We start from the raw sequence: 17,834 nt of genomic DNA, 5'->3' as shown, positions 1-17,834 counted from the left end.
TTGCTGCCAAGTCATTGTTATTTTAGCCTGACAACCATGATTGTATATCCTATATGCCTGTTGTCATTGCAAGATAACCACTGCACTACATCATATCAGTGAACAGGAAAGGAAAAAAAAATCTCAACACAAAAAAAAAAAATTGTCGCACCAGGAGATAACCGTATTTGTTAGGATTATCATATTATTTTTAACATTATGTTACACTTGTGAAGCTTGAATTAACTTAAGCTTGACAGCGTCAGCACACGTCTTAATGTAACCTAATATACAGGTTCATGTTAAAAGCTGAGTGTCTTGCCATAATGGTGCGTCTTGTTTCAATTTAGTTCGCTATTTATGTTACCCATAAACAGGTATTACAACAACAATATAATAATATCTTCATTTACTACAAGTACATGTGCATGGTATACAGGCCTTGCTGACATCAATGACATACTACTATATAGACAGCCATTTGTTATGCTGAGCAGTTCGGGCAAATTAGGTCAGTGTTCCAGAATACGACCCACACCAGTAGACTAACACCCAGGTACCCATTTTACTGATGGGGGAGGTGTAAAGAAACACTCCCAATGTCTGGCTGGGAATCGAACATAGGCCCTCGCCGTGTAAAGCGAGAGCTTTAGCCACCAGAGTAGGAAACGTGTGAATAATGACCGTAATGCGTATATATGTAGTAGCTGTGTGTGTGTACTCATCTAGTTGAGGTTGCGGGGGTCGAGTCCGAGCTCCTGTGTGTGTATGTCTGTACATGTCTGTACATACATACATACATATACGTACATTATGGCAAGACACTCAGCTTTTGACATGTACCTGAATATTAAGTTATATTAACACGTGTGTTGACGCTGTCAGGCTTAAGTTAATTCAAGCTTCACAAGTGTAACATAACACCCGCATATTTACAAGCCTAGTCACAGACCGGGCCGCGGGGGCGTTGACCCCCGGAATTCTCTCCAGGTAAACTCCAGTTATATTATAATTGTTTATAATAGGGGTCCACTAGTGTAAATTGCGGGGACCCACAGCCTCGGAGGAGTAAATAAGGCTTAGAGGCACAGTGGGTCCAGGGACTGGGTCGCATATTATGATAGCTAAATAAATTACAGTGGTAATGAACTTTTATATGTTTAGATCTGGTTACAATTATAATCAGTTATTTATGCAGACATAAATTGTCACAAAAGTATTACAAAACTATTACCTTATATTTTTAGCAAGGTATGGTTGAATCTAAACAAGTTTAAATGTTTGAGTTATTTACAATAGTTGAAATCAGGGTATTTTTCCAGAATGGTTGTTAATGTCACTGCGGATAAAGTACTTTGATATTGAACATTTCTGAATGAGTTGTCTCTGAATTCATTAATTTTATCGCAGTCAAGCACATAATGATGCAAGGTGTGAAAATTGTTTCATGTTTGGTTATCTCGACATCAGCTGGTGATGCTGACGCAACCTCCCAGAAATATTGGTAACACAGCTGGATCCGGGCGGTAGTGGTATCCGAGGGTGCTGATTTTTGTTGGATGCTCCAATAGACATATGGCTCTTCCTGCATAATTTGGCTATTTCCCCTTCTGCTACTATATCTTTGTCTCGTTCATTCCATCAACTAACCTGCCCTCCCGCTTATCCTTTCCTCCTGAGGAGTTTCCCATGACTCAGGGAAGCCAGAGGAATTGTCTGAAGCGGCTCCTGGTACACTCCAGGTAAACCTCCACATCACGTCAGGCGACCAGATTGAGAAATGAACTACGAAGAAAAACGGAAGACACCGGGAAATCCATATCTGGCAGACAGGCGGAAGATGGGGGAGGAGGGAGATGCTGGGAAATATTTCATGAGAAGTGGCTCCTCGAATCTTTAGAGAATGGGGAGGGAAGTTTGGGGTAGAATATAGCAGTGAGAAGGATTGTGGATGGACATGGAAATTAGTAATATTTTATTTAAAAAATAGAAATCCGCTAGTTTTTTTTTTTTATCTCAGAATTTCAAGCAAAAATAACTTGAGCTTGGTGTTGTACAAGAATATTTGTTTCCTAGTTTTTCAGGTGGTTAATGGCTGGAATGAACTCCTGTGAAAGTGTCTAATAAACCTCTGGGAATCGAGAAAAAAACTATAAAATTAAATTGAAAGCAATGTGGGACTGCATGAGCATACATACACCTTCGAGCAACAAGTTACTGATGCTGATTTGATGTAAACTATTCAATAACAGACTTTTTATAATATATATATATATATATATATATATATATATATATATATATATATATATATATATATATATATATATATATATATATATGCATTTTGTGTTTAAACGTCAATAATGTTTTAATGTAATTCGGACAAATTTAGATACAAATAATTTTTCTTTTCTGCAGTATACAGGTATAGTAGTTTACATAAAATATTGTTGGGCACAAATAAAGCCACTGGATATACACCGTTAAAACTCAGCCAAAGTGGTCAGACCACTTAACCTTTCTCGCCACTCACTCCCTGTCTACTCACAACCAGGAGTGGCAGTATGGTACGGTCCTTTTTTTTTTCTTTCTTTACATGTCATATACCGTACTTCATTTCGCACCGTGCTTTTGAACGAAAATCAGCCGTACGGTACCGAATTGCTTACCGTACCGTACCGTACCGTACTAGCAGTCTTGCCCACAACCTTTTTCACTGCTCGGTCCTTTTTTCCCCCTCCCCATTCTTACCAACCCTCCTGTGGCCTAAAAATAAAATGTCTGGCTATTCTCCTCAAACCATTCATCCCCTCTTAATGCATCGTTCGTTTTCTAACGCGTTTCAGTTCAGCTCAAGTCTTATTGAACGATCTCCGCTGTTACACATTTCCAGTCTTAGGTTCATTAAGTTACTTTAACTTAAATATACGTAATACAATAGAGGTGATGTAATCTTGCAAAGAAATAAAATTTGTTTGTAATGTGTTGTTATAGATTGGAGTGAATGTAGGAAAGATTTTTTTTTTTTTTTGGGGGGGGGGGATTTGACGTTCTGTTGGGTTGAGTAAGGTAAGGTATAATAAGGGATTCTGGGAAACCAACCGGCTAGCCGGATTTGGAGGTAGGAAGTTCTGTATAGTGCTTTTTATTCTGAACGCTAGGTGCGGTTCAGTGAGTGAGGGTAAATGGGCTTTCTTCTTTGAGGCACTCTGCCTTGGTGGAAGACGGCCGGTGGGGTAATAAATAAAAAGCCCAGTAGAGCCCAGGAAAGTAAGGAGTGTCGTGTATTTCCACTGGGCTTCTTTCTTCGTCTTCCTCCCCCTGCCCTCCCCCCCCTAATGTGATCCACAACCGTAACCTAACACCCGGGTACCTGTTTATTGCTAGAGGATTGAATTTGGTTCCTTTTGTGGCCTCAGTCACGAGACAACCCATTCTTTTTTTTTTTTTTTTTAGCATTCGTAGGAATAACAGCACATTAATTTTCTATAATGTCTGACGTCAAAACACTTAAGATTGTAGCCATAATTTCTAAAGGGGTAGACTGGTAAGCCAGCAGTAGGCCTCGGTCAGATGACCAAAAGCTCCAGCTGTGGGTCGTATGAGTAAAATCCCCATCACGAAACACTTGGCCTGTTTCGTAAGCCCAATTTTCCTATTTCGTTATTGTAGTTAAATTATTCGTAAATATTGACTGATATAAGTTAACTTAAGAGAATGAAAAAAAATATTAAATTTCAGTAGCATGTTTGAAATTAACGGAAGTTAATTAGCAGAAAATATGCGTGTTGTAATTGAAGGTTGTCAAATCTGATGCGAGTTTCAAAGCTTTATTATGCACCGTAGACCTGACCTCTGAATGAGTCACATAATGGAACCAGTTATACCCCAGTGCCTGGGATTTATTCAGGTATACACAAATACAGTTACATAGATTATCATACATAGCAGCATATGTGTAGAGAACCTAAGATAACTCAAGAAAGTCAAAGTGACTTATTTCCATGGTAACTTGAGCTAATTACAGTAGTAATGAGCTGTACATGCTTTTTTGTTTTGTTTTATTTTTACCTAGTTACGATCGTAATGAGCTGGTAATATAGACATGAATTCATTTACACCACCATGACAATGACGACGATATTTCAGTGCGAATTCCGGCAAATTCCAGTTGGAAGGGAAATGGTCAGTCTTGGAGGTGATTAATGTGGCTACTGCCCCTTGCTCCTACCTACGTGGTAGGTGAGAGGTGGACCGCTGCAGTATGAAGGGGAGACGACCGCTAGTGTATGACCCATGATGTGTACGTGAGGAATGGCTGTTTCGCCTGCTAACGTTCCGTGCAAGGAAAGTTAATGTAAAAGGCCATGCTAATCGTCACGCACTCATGCAACCACAGTGTACGCTCATGTACGCATGCATTATATATATATATATATATATATATATATATATATATATATATATATATATATATATATATATATATATATATATATATACCTGGAGGTTATTCCGGGGATCAACGCCCCCGCGGCCCGGTCCATGACCAGGCCTCCCGATGGATCAAGGCCTGATCAACTAGGCTGTTACTGCTGGCCGCACGCAGTCCAACGTACGAGCCACAGCCCGGCTGATCCGGCACTGACTTTAGGTATCTGTCCAGCTCTCTCTTGAAGGCAGCCAGGGGCTTATTGGCAATTCCCCTAATGCTTGATGGGAGGCTGTTGAACAGTCTTGGGCCCCGGACACTTATGGTGTTTTCCCTTAGTGTACCAATGGAGCCCCTACTTTTTATTGGGGGCATTTTGCATCGCCTGCCCAGTCTTTTACTTTCGTAGGGAGTGGTTTCTGTGTGCAGATTTGGGACCATTCCTTCCAAGATTTTCCAAGTGTAGATTATGATATATCTCTCCTTCCTGCGTTCCAACGAGTACAAGTCAAGTGCTTCCAAGCGTTCCCAGTAGTTAAGGTGCTTGACAGAACTTATACGTGCAGTAAAGGATCTCTGTACACTCTCTAGATCTGCGATTTCACCTGCTTTGAATGGAGATGTTAATGTACAGCAGTATTCCAGCCTAGAGAACAAGTGATTTGAAAAGGATCATCATTACCTTGGCATCTCTCGTTTTGAAAGTTCTCATTATCCATCCTATCATTTTCTTTGCACGTGCGATCGTGGCACTGTTGTGATCCTTGAAAGTGAGATCCTCAGACATTACTACTCCCAGGTCCCTTACATTATTTTTCCGCTCTGTTGTATGGCCGGAGTCAGTAGTATACTCTGTTTTAGTTATTATCTCCTCCAGTTTTCCATAACGAAGTAGTTGGAATTTGTCCTCATTGAACATCATATTGTTTACCGTTGCCCACTGGAAAACTGTTTATATCTTCTTGGAGGTTAACCGCGTCCTCAGCAGATGACAGCCTCATGCAGATCCTAGTATCATCCGCAAAGGATGATACGGTGCTGTGGTGTATATCTCTGTCTATGTCTGATATGAGGATAAGGAATAAGATGGGGGCGAGTACTGTGCCTTGTGGAACACAGCTCTTCACTATGGCAGCCTCCGATTTAACTCTGTTGACCACCACTCTTTGTGTTTGATTTGTTAGGAAGTTGAAGATCCATCTCCCCACTTTCCCAGTTATTCCTTTAGCACGTATTTTATGGGCTATTACGCCATGATCGCATTTGTCAAATGTTTTTGCAAAGTCTGTGTATATTACATCTGCATTCTGATTTTCTTCCAGTGCATCCAAGGCCATGTCATAGTGATCCAGTAGTTGTGAGAGGCAGGAGCGACCTGCCCTGAACCCATGTTGCCCTGGATTGTGCAGATTTTGGGAATCCGGGTGATTTGCAATCCTGCTTCTTAGCACTCTTTCAAAGATTTTTATGATGTGGGACGTCAGAGCTATTGGTCTATAGTTCTTAGCTAATGCTTTGCTGCCACCTTTATGGAGTGGGGCTATATCCGTTGTTTTAAGTGACTGTGGAATTTCACCCATGTCCAAGCTCCTCCTCCATAGTGTACTTAGGGCACGCGAGAGGGGTTTCTTGCAGTTCTTAATGAAAACAGAGTTCCACGAGTCTGGGCCCGGGGCTGAGTGCATAGGCATGTTGTCAATGGCTTTTTCGAAATCTATCGGAGTTAGGGTAATGTCGGAAATCTGGCATACATTTATGGAGTTTTGAGGCTCATTCATGAAGAAATCGTTTGGGTCGTCGATCCTCAGACCGATTAGTGGTTCACTAAACACAGAGTCGTACTGGGATTTCAATATTTCACTCATTTCCTTGTTGTCATCTGTGTAAGTCCCATCCTGTCTGAGTAAGGGCCCGATACTAGATGTGGTATTTGCCTTGTTTTTGGCATATGAAAAGAAATATTTTGAATTTCTTTCAATTTCACTAATATATATATAATGCCGAATAGGTAAAATTGATCATTTAAAAAGAACTCATTTAAAATTAAGTTCTAAAAACATTTCTTATACGTTTAAAGATACATTTTTTTTCATTTATGTTAATGTAAAAACTAATAATTTTGTACCAAAAGAACCTTAGAAAACTTACTTAACCTTATTATAACAAGCGCAATTTAATTTAGCCTAATCGAACTAAATATATTTTAGATAAGTTTACAATTTAAATGAAATAAATATATTTTTTCGTTGACTTCAGAATGATTTTTTGCGAAATTATTGCATACACAAATTTTCGCTTGCCTTATTCGAAAATAGCGTTGCTGTTTAAGCCAAAATAGCAAGTTTTACCTATTCGGCACGACATATATAATTATATATATATATACGTATATATATATATATATATATATATATATATATATATATATATATATATATATATATATATATATATATATATATATAATGAGGAGTGCATTCTCAAAAAAGGGAGCGTCTGCCAGCGGAGGAGACACTACACCTCTAAATTCGTGTAAAACAGTACTTTGTTAGAGAGAGAGGGAGAGGGAGAAGGGAGAGGTACATTGCATCAGCCGCGACCACTCAGCTTCCCACGTGGATGTTGCGTCATTTTCTTTGGATATGACGCAGCCATGTGTTTTGTGGTAATCACGTTGTAATTTACATGTATTTAACCATCATATGGGTGTAAGACATTCAGTGTCGCTATTGCATCATTTCCAAATTCTTATTATACATTTCTTTCTCTCTCATACACTAAGAGAGAGCTGGACAGATACCTAAAGTCAGTGCCGGATCAGCCGGGCTGTGGCTCGTACGTCGGACTGCGTGCGGCCAGCAGTAACAGCCTGGTTGATCAGGCCCTGATCCATCGGGAGGCCTGGTCGTGGACCGGGCCGCGGGGGCGTTGATCCCCGGAATAACCTCCAGGTAACCTCCAGGTATCGTCAGCACAATAATTGTTTGTGTTGTATGACATGCACAATAACCTTTTCTAAAACTTTAGGAGATGTTTTCGTCTACGTAATGCGGTTTATGGGTAGCTGGTGACAACATTACGTTAGAGTAACGCGAATTTTTTTTTTTAGGCCGCGTGATAGGTTCGGAGGACCTGTAGCGGATATGCCGTTGAGAAGCGAACTGAAATGCTGTTGGGAAATGAACGAAGTATTATGACATGATGTTCTACTGGAAAGGTTACGTGAGACAGCTCATGCGCTCTCTCTCCTGTTCCAGTACTTCTTCTGCCCTAAGATTTACTCGGATTTTTAACCCGGAGGGTTAACCACCCAGGATAACCCAAGAAAGTCGGTGCGTCTTAGAGGACAGTCTTATTTCCATTGGGGTCCTTCAGTCTTGTCTCCCAGGATGCGACCCACACCAGTCGACTAACACCCAGATACCTACTTACTGCTAGATGAACGGGGGCAGCAGGTGTATAGAAACAAACCCAGTGTTTCCACCCGTACCTGGGATTGAACCACGTACAGTGTGTGAGGCGAGAGCGTTGGCTATCGAGCCACGGGTACTCTTAAAGCTCTTGATTCAAGAACATAAGAACATAAGAACGAAGGAACACTGCAGCAGGCCTACTGGCCAATGCGAGGCAGGTCCAAGTCTCCTACCGGCTTAAGCCAATGCGCCCAACCTAGTCAGGTCAGGTCACATTGATTTAAGGGAGGAACACGGCAACCGACCTGGTAGCACAAGCTATCAGGTCTAACTCACACCCACCCACATCCACTCATGTATTTATCCAACCTATTTTTAAAGCTACACAACGTTCTGGCCTCTATAACTGTACTTGGGAGTTTGTTCCACTCATCCACAACTCGATTACCAAACCAGTACTTTCCTATATCCTTCCTGAATCTGAATTTTTCCAACTTAAAACATTGCTGCGAGTCCTGTCTAGGCTAGATATTTTCAGCATACTATTTACATCCTCTTTATTTATTCCTGTCTTCCATTTTTATACACCTCAATCATATCCCCCCTAATTCTACGTCTTTCTAGAGAGTGCAGATTTAGGGCCCTTAGTCTATCCTCATAGGGAAGGTTTCTGATACATGGAATCAACTTTGTCATCCTCCTTTGTACATTTTCCAGAGCATTTATATCCATTCTGTAATACGGTGACCAAAACTGTGCAGCATAATCTAAATGAGGCCTAACCAAGGATGTATAGAGTTGAAGAACAACCTGAGGACTCCTATTATTTATGCTTCTTGATATGAAGCCAAGGATTCTATTAGCTTTATCGCGAACACTTATGCACTGTTGTCTTGGTTTCAGATTACTGCTAACCAGAATTAAACCCGATATGCTCTCATTCCCCAGATGCTCAATAAGCCCAATAGGTCTGGCGCTTATCCATGCAAATAATAATCGCTGTATAGATGTCCACAAGATTACGTGTAAAAAAAAAAACATTCTTGGTTTATTTAGTGTAGGAAAACTCAGCACAGCCAAGTAAAATATGTCCCACAACAGTGGTCTAGCACCGAGTTACTTATTTACCAGCTCTGGAATTGAACCTGGGTCCATTCCATTTTTATTTCGAATGCGCAGCACAAGCCACAAACAATAATAATGATTAGATAACATTATGGTGTTCGGAAGAATTAACGTCACGGTACCGTGGCTGGAGCAACTGGAAAATAACCAACATTTCGGAGAGGAAGTATAGACGGCGTTTCGGTCCATCCTGGACCATTATTAGTCAGTTATTTCTCAATAAGGGCCCAGGATAGACCGAAACAGCATATAGTGTCATTTCCAGAGTATAAGTTTGCTCATTCAAGCACCTAAATTACTAGGAGAGCTTGAAGTCTCCTATAATTGTGCTCCTTAGAACGTAGGCGAGAAAGATGCATCATAATCTACATCTGGAAGATAATGGAGGGAGTGGTTCCAAATCTGCACACCGAAATAACTACATATGAGCACAAAAAGTTTGGCAGACGGTGCAGGATACCCCTAGTGAAAAGCAGGGGGAGCAATGAGTACACAAAGAGAGCATTTATTAAGTGCTAAGGGACCACGATTCTTCAACGCCCTCCCTTTATGTATAATGGGGATTTTCAACTAACCTCAGCTGTCTTCAAGAGGGAACTACAGATTCCTCAAAACAGTTCCTGATCAGCCGGGTTATGATGTACACATTGGACGCAGGTGGCAAGCACAAGTAGTTTGATCAAGCCAGTGATCAGGAGGCCTGGTCTGGGATCGGGCCGCGAGGGCGGTGACCTCCGGAAACTGCTCCAGGTAACAGCTCTTTGTTAGGAGAAACCATCATTCACTCAGAGCTAAGATTAGAAACATTGAGTTCGGTGTGGAAAAAAGGTTTTAGTCAACATAAATGTATGGTAAGTGTGACATTGTGGCCTAGTAGTGGAGGGCTTGGCTCTCAGCCGAAACGACCCGGGTTCGATTTCTGGGCAATCAGAGACTTATTGCCAAGCCTAGTGGGGAAAGCTCCCACTTGAAATAAACTTTTTGCTGCTGTGCTAGGCTCTCCTAGGTTAAAATAAAACCTTGCTTTTATAATACCTAATATCTGTGAGCGTTGAAATGCGAAACCCCCTTAATGGCTGTGAAGGGCTCTTGATCAAAGGAATGGGAGCTATCTTCCTTTTCCTTGAATTAAGCCTGATGACCTCCCATTTCCCAGGCGCTCTGTGAGTTCCCGCGGGTTTAGCGCTTCCCCACAACTTTTATAATAATGAGATGCAAACTACATTAACTAGTCTTAGCGTGAAAAATCAATACCGTGTGCTTGAGCGACCTTAGCATAGTAGCGATCCGAGTCAAAGTTGCTTAATTAAAGGTGAGAGGTTCTTCAAGGGAGTGCCTTCATGTTGGTGAAGGTCTCTTGATCCAAATAATTGGAGCTTCTTCATTTTTCTCGGGTCATACTTGATTGGCTGCCATTTCCTAAGCGTGCTTCATCTGAGATATAATAGAAAGTGCTGCACTAAGCACTATGTGGAGCAGTATGATCCATCTTAGGTCCAGATCCTCGGAGCAATAGCTCCCAGGATCTCGACCCGCCCTCCCCGTTTTTGCATAGAACCTAATTGCTTTCCATTCTCCAAGGTGCTGTATTGATCCCTGTCGGTAAGACACATGTGCAACACTTCGGTATCTTTATTGCAGAAACGTTTCGCCTGCACAACAGGCTTCTTCAGTATAATACAGGTGAATAAAACACTGGAGACGGTAGTATTTTTTGATATGATCACTCCGTCATTCTTGAGAGGTGGTCAGTCCCTCGAATTTGGCGGACTGATCATGTCGAAAATACTTCTACTGTCTCCAGTGTTGTAGTCAACCTAAGTCTAGTGTAGAGGCGAAAGGTATCAAAGCAGTGATTTATTTACCTGTATTAGTTTATACCATCAATATTATGATCCACGTTTGTTACTGAGGTGAGGAGACTCGAAATAAAATTGTTTTAGTCGAAATGGTAAAACAAGAAAAAATCAGTTGTCTTTGAAAAGTTTGTTGTATGACTCCCTCGGGTTTACCGCTTCTGAAAAAAAATGACAATACATCAACAGATGCGGCTAAAGATTTTGTTTGGCGTAATGTAGATGAAAACTACCCTGTAATAATTTCACAGTTACGAGAGCATGGCATGAAGCATGTAAATGAGTTTTACATACATAGTTTAAGACTGCGGTCAGGACTGAATTTAAAACTAGTACAAGATATTACAGAAGGGTATTTTGAGGTGATTGAGAAGCGATGTATGTAGCATACATAGGCAGGAAAATTGCCAGCTGATGTATGTAGCATACATAGGCAGGAAAATTGCTACTTTATTTCACTACAAACATAGCGATATAATAAACAATATGTTGAGTTAGGTTGCATTATCTATAATACAACTTTGATCTTGCATGGCTGTTTACTTATGTTCAAGTCAAGCGATGCTATATTTTGAGACAAATTATTGTTCTACAATTATTTTTAAAATTCTTGTTTAGTCGGTTCATATTTTTTACACGATTTCTTTAGTGTTGAAGTTTCCACATAGTCGTACACGTGAGATATAAGTATAAGTTTCTTGTGTTAAAAAAAAAAAACGCGTGTTGGAAATACCGTTTTGCAGACACCTACCTTCTGTTGGGACAGTGTTTCGCTCTGTTGCGACTTATCGAAATCTTGGGAAAAAAAAAAAAATCCACGGAACGGGTGAGGCTTGACCCATGGCAAGTTGGTTCACACCTCACCCGTTCTGTGATTTGCTGATAATAGTGTTATTACGATTTCGTGAGACTGTGTGACGGTGTCTCATTGAAAGCTTGTTCAACTTAGTATCTTATGCTCTTTTGTTCTCTTACTAAATCTGCTTTAGTATTTGTATTCAGGGTGATACAGCTGAGGGACATTAGGCTCGCGTAGCACCTGCATGACCACACAGCGGCTCGGAACAAAGTAACAGTCTCAGTTTAGGAACCTGATAGAGATAAGAAAAGATGGAATTTTGAAACTGTTATGTAGGCAAAAGTTCTGTTTATTTTGATCCCAGAGATCCACAGATCAACTTTTATTCTGCCTTTGTCTCCTTGTGGGTTTCCTCATTCCATTGACAAGTACTCAACTTTGTGTTCACGACACTTTGATGATTCTTTTAGAAAAAAAAAGTTGAGATAACATACATTTAAAGGTGCGAGGTCATAGAAAATAAGGCGTTTTTCCAATTGCATCACCACTGACCCCATTTTGTGAGGTAGTCGTACCTGGACATATAAACCTTTGGTGAGCAAAGATAATGCAAAAACAAGAATAAAAAATAAGACTGCCCGCTTGCCCTGCATCCATTATGTGCTTTTGTAATCTTTTGACTACTACACACAGGATGGGTATGTGGTGCATAATAAAGATCTTAAATTAACTAGCGTCACCCTCCGCCATTGTGCCGGCACCATTGAAAAATAATTTTCTGACAAACTCGTGTAGGCCCATTATTCAGGGTTTACTTAAGATATAAAATGCCAGAATTTCGCTGTGACGTTACTAAATCGGAACGAAGTGAACTTTAAAGGAACACTATGTGATATCAACTAGAAATGCTGCAGTAACATCGCATGACAGTTCCTCTTGTAATTCTGAAGTTGACAATGTATTATCATCAACTTCATAATGGAGATAGAGCTACGAACGTGTACATCGTCACGTAACTTACGTGCATGACGCAACGTCGACAGATGATGCCTGTAGACTTCCTCTAGACTGCTCGTCGGGACATTTTTGGCTCAGTATTCCCGTGCAGCCATAGCGGACGGAGGTATGAAGGAGAACCTCTGACACAGTCCAACCTTTCCCTTTGTTGCAGCCGGTTTTTGTCATTACTCGCGCGCGGAGATCATGCCATAGATCATCTCTGCTTTTGGTTTTCGTTGTTGTCATGCGGAGTAATCATCTTTTTATAAGGTGTATTAAAGCAATAACGAGTACATAGCATACAGTATGACGTGGGATCTAATTTTAACATCTTGTAGACGCAACACGTGATAAACAAAAGATTATGCAACTGACTTGAAATATTTTGATGTAATACTGAGGTTGTATATTATTATTTTTTCAGTTGCTATTTGACTACACCGGAATAGAGAGAGAAAAGAGACTTCCATAAAGTTGTGATAGTTGTGTGGTGGGAGGGATCGATATAGACCTACTCTTGTGTCTTTGTAAGTGCTGATATTCGATGGTTAAGAACCTACTGCGTTTACTGTCTGTGAGCGATCGCAACCGTCGACGTCTCCATCACAGCCAAGCTTTATCTTCTAGCGTTTCCGCACCTCTTGATGGGCGGGCTAAAGTCCAGGATTCCTGCAGTGGAGCACCTTGTCCTAGTTTAGGAGCCCGGTGGACACTGACGAGATTACACGCTTACACCTGGAGGATTCTACAAGATAAACGTACTTGAATACCAGACAAAAGACAACCTACCTGACAGAGGTAAGATCTGAAGGGTGGCTATTGCAGTGTGTGATGAGGTAAATGTACATCTCGTTCGTATTGTTAAAATATCCTGGCTAAATTACCCGGAACTTCATTTCACCATTAATTTGATAAAACGAAATTATGTGGAAATATCCTCAACATGGGAGAAATGTAACATTGCTGAGAGAGGATGAAGGTTCTCTTTTAAAGACAAAAATAAACTTTTTTTTTTTACATGTTTTAATCCAGGGTAGCCCGACAAAGGCACAGTGTGATATATATCCATCGGGGTCGTTTAAAGCTAGTTGAAAAAGTGAACAAACACTAGGACATGGCAATGGGAAGAGCTAGTCACAGCACCAAAACGTTTTGGAATAAATATATCCTAGTCTATGTTCATGTACTCGTGGGTATCTCCTCAAGGAAGGTTCCTTGACGCTGGTGAGGGGCTCTACATCTAAGGAATTGGATCTTTGCTCCGGTTCCCTGAATTGAGCCTGAATACCTTCCACATCTCCCCCCACAGGCGCTGTATAATCCTACGGGTTTAGCGCTTCCCCTTGATTATAATAATATTCGTGGGTATAAGTTATCAAGGTTTATACGTCGTCTTAGGATCTCATGCTACCCAGCTTGGCAATATTTGATTGAAAGAGAAGTATTTTTTTTTTAAGTATACGAAGGTAAGAGTATCATCCAGCTTTATATTATGGGAGTAATGAACTGAAACTGACCCAGAAACATGAATGATTTTTTTATTTTATCGAATTTAGCTGTTACTACATTGTGAGGCTATCCTTATTTGTCACATTTTACATGGTTAAAGGTTAGGTAAGGTTCCTCAGGAAATATTTATTTTAAGGATTAAATATTTTAAGGATTAAAATTTCCGTGACTGGTAGTATATACCTTTGATTCAAGGATTTGGAGCTGATCTTCCCTTCCTTAGGTCAAACCTGACTACCTCCTACTCCCAAGCGATATGATCCATACTGGTTTACCACTTCCCAATTTTTATAACTGGTAGTGATGAATGAGGCACATGTGCAACAGCTAGGTATCTTTGAGGCATTTCGTACGCCATGAGTTTTCTAGTCAAATATGTATAGACATGCTTTTTTAAATTGGAACCATGGAAGAGGTGGAGTGATGCAGCAAGTGTAGAAGTGTTCATATGTGGGCAGGGCCGACTAGTAGAAGTAGGTCATGCCCATTGCTCAATCTTTGACCCCAAAATTTGCGGTTACTTGTGACTGGTCGATTTCGGTGGTGATACATTACCCGAGTTCGGCAAGTGTGGTGAAGTATGGCGTAGCTGACAAGTGAAGGAAGACGCGTAATAACGAAGATGTTTTGTTGAACGTCCTTCGGAACATTTCGAAGGCATGCTCGTGTATGTGAATGGTACGCAGTATGCGGGTCATGCAAATCATTAACAAAACTTTTTTTCATTATCCGCATGTCTTATTTACATACATAGGCTACCTGGAGTTTACCTGGAGAGAGTTCCGGGGGTCAACGCCCCCGCGGCCCGGTCTGTGACCAGGCCTCCTGGTGGATCAGAGCCTGATTAACCAGGCTGTTACTGCTGGCTGCACGCAAACCAACGTACGAGCCACAGCCCGGCTGGTCAGGAACCGACTTTAGGTGCTTGTCCAGTGCCAGCTTGAAGACTGCCAGGGGTCTGTTGGTAATCCCCCTTATGTATTCTGGGAGGCAGTTGAACAGTCTCGGGCCCCTGACACTTATTGTATGGTCTCTTAACGTGCTAGTGACACCTCTGCTTTTCATTGGGGGGATGTTGCTAGGTTAAATTTTATCTGGAAACGTGAGAGGTGTTTCCTGACGCATGTTTTAGTCATATGATGACCAGCCACTGAAACTTTTGCTCATCTGAGGCCTTCCATTGGCTTACTCGTCCACCCCATTAAAAACCGAGCAATTCTATATTTACAAACATAGCCATGGCATTATCATACTTCCATCTTGCCAAAGCTCTGGTCATAAGAACAACAATATCATACTTGTTCATTCATATCATGAGCTTGTCTCCAGGGCCTACCTGAGTTACCACCTGCACCAAAGTGGTAATTAACATGCTGAGTTGTGAACTGCACTGCTGAGATGGCATTTGTCATGTATTTAATTCAAGCTGCATTTGAATGTGTGTTTATTTACTTCAAGCTTCTTGAATTACCGAGCACCGGTAGCTTTAGTGGATAGAATAAAACTCGAATCATTTTTTAATATACCTTTATATTTTTCTTCTCACCCAAAATTTTTGGCATGTATGTAATATGAAAAAGGACATTAGGGTTACAGATAGTAGCCACTGACGCACAGGGCACAGCAGTGCCTTTTGTGAAAGCGGTAAAGCGTTGGACCTGATAATCTCGGGACCACGGTTCGAAGCTCATAAAGAATTCTTTAAAATACTCTTTCCCTAGTGTACAGTTCGTCGAGTCTGCAGCACCAGCATGGAGTCTCCTATCATAAATCTTACAGTGGCTCGTGGCTGGTAGGCAAAGGTCTCGTTTCACACGCTGAGGGTCCATGGTTCGATTCCCGGCAAAGGTGGAAACATTGAGTGTGTTTCCTTACACCTGCTGTCCCTGTTCACCCATCGATAAAATGGGCACCTGGATGTTAGTCGACTGGTGTGGGTCGCATCCAGGGACAAAATTGACTTAATTTGCCCGAAATGCTCTGCATAACAAGGGGCTCTCTATATAGTAGTTACTAGACCTGTATACGTTGTACATGTACTTGTAGAAATAGATATATCACAGGGTAGACCGGTAAGCCAGTTTCTAAAAGGATTCTGCCTAATGACCCAAGTCTCCAACATAGTTCTCCATTTTTTTTTTCACATTTTTCTTGACAAAGCACTAATCATCGCTCTGGATCGAGTCACCCCTAGCAGTGGCACATTGCCCTGGGCCACCCCTAGGAATGTCACCCGTTGAGGACATTGCTCTAAGTCACCCTCTCAGTCAGGCTCTGGTGGCCTGGTGGTTAATGCTCTCGCTTCACACGGCGAGGGCCTGGGTTCGATTCCCAGCCAGAGTAGAAACATTGGACGTGTTTCTTTCCACCTGTTGTCTATGTTCCCCATCAGTAAAATGGGTACGTGTTAGTCGACTGGTGTGGGTCGCATCCTGGGACACTGACCTAAGGAGGCCTGGTCACAGACCGGGCCGCGGGGGCGTTGACCCCCGGAACTCTCTCCAGATAAACTCCAGATAGCAATGTCATCCGTATGGGATAGTGTCCTAACCACGGACCGGGTGGGGTTGAACCCATGACGAGTGAATCGTAAAACGCCATGTAACTGCGTAAGCCACAGCTCACTCGCCATGGGTTCAAATTCCACCGCTCCGTGGTTTGTTTGCAGTCGTGTTATTACGATTTCGTGAGTCAAGATATTGTCCTAGGTTACCTATAAAGAACATTGTCCTAGGTCACCCCTAGCAATGTCATCCGTAGAGGACGAGGCCGGAGTCGAGCGGAGGGAATGCAACTAGGCTATTTATACTGTCTCTCCACCCGCTTCGGAGTTCACCTTTAAGTAGTCTCGCCAATCTGTTCACTTTTGAATGTATCTTGTTTATCACTAGCACAGAAGTAAATAACCCTGGATAACCTGTGCAAGTGTATTTAGCGATCCTATAACCTATGCAAGTGGGGTTATTAAATCGATTCATTATGTACAGTGACAGCAAATACTTGAAGCTCTGAAATAGGATTCAAATAAACTATATATACATTAAGATATATACTTCTCTAAGTATATACAGATACACGCGTATAAAATAATAATAATAATAATAATATCTATTTACTACAAGTACATGATGGTATACAGGCCTAGCTGACAACAATGACATACTACTATATAGAAAGGCCCTTCTTATGCTCCGCATGTCGGGCAAATTGGGTCAGTGTCCCAGGATGCGACCCACACCAGTCGACTAACACCCAGGTACCCATTTTACTGATGGGGAACATAGACAACAGGTGGAAAGAAACACGCCCAATGTTTCTACTCTGGCTGGGAAATGATCGGAAGATGCACTGGGCCTGGTCATAGGGTTGCCCCCCGCCATAGGGCTTTAAAACAGCACTCCTACACTCCTATCGGAGCCAATGGCAGGTCATAGTTTGAAAAAGACCCGATTTAGGAGTGTTTCTGACCAATACACTAGCAGAGATAACTGGCCCTCTTAAGGGTGTTGACCGGCAGCTCCTGGGCTTCGAGTGTGTTGAGGTAAAAGCTGGGCCCCTTGAAGTGGTGCTCTCCGGCTCCTGGGCCTCTTGTAGGGGTTGAACTATAGATCCTAGGTCTCTCAAGGGAGTTAAGCTGCAGATCCTCTAGAGCCTCATGAGGAGGGTACAACTGCTAGTCCTCTTGTAGAACCTTGTGTATCGAGGCACCTGTTTCAGAT

The 17,834-nt window shown here is 41.6% G+C and overlaps 1 protein-coding gene across 5 annotated transcripts in view; it reads left to right on the top strand.

Annotated features, from left to right (window-relative positions):
- The window catches only part of Ldh (Lactate dehydrogenase), a 43,541-nt gene that overhangs the window by 1,320 nt on the left and 24,387 nt on the right, over positions 1-17,834 (top strand). For 2 of the 5 annotated variants that reach the window (XM_053787540.2, XM_053787541.2), the window contains exon 1: positions 12,910-13,404. The exons of the other annotated variants lie outside the window; for them this stretch is intronic. The gene's annotated coding sequence lies outside the window, so the exon portion shown is untranslated. Of the gene's footprint in view, positions 1-12,909; positions 13,405-17,834 lie in introns of those variants that run through there. 5 annotated transcript variants of the gene reach the window in all.

Source organism: Cherax quadricarinatus, chromosome 39 (genome assembly GCF_038502225.1).
Source record: "Cherax quadricarinatus isolate ZL_2023a chromosome 39, ASM3850222v1, whole genome shotgun sequence".
Taxonomy (NCBI): domain Eukaryota; kingdom Metazoa; phylum Arthropoda; class Malacostraca; order Decapoda; family Parastacidae; genus Cherax; species Cherax quadricarinatus.
This window is presented reverse-complemented; position numbering and strand designations above follow the sequence as displayed.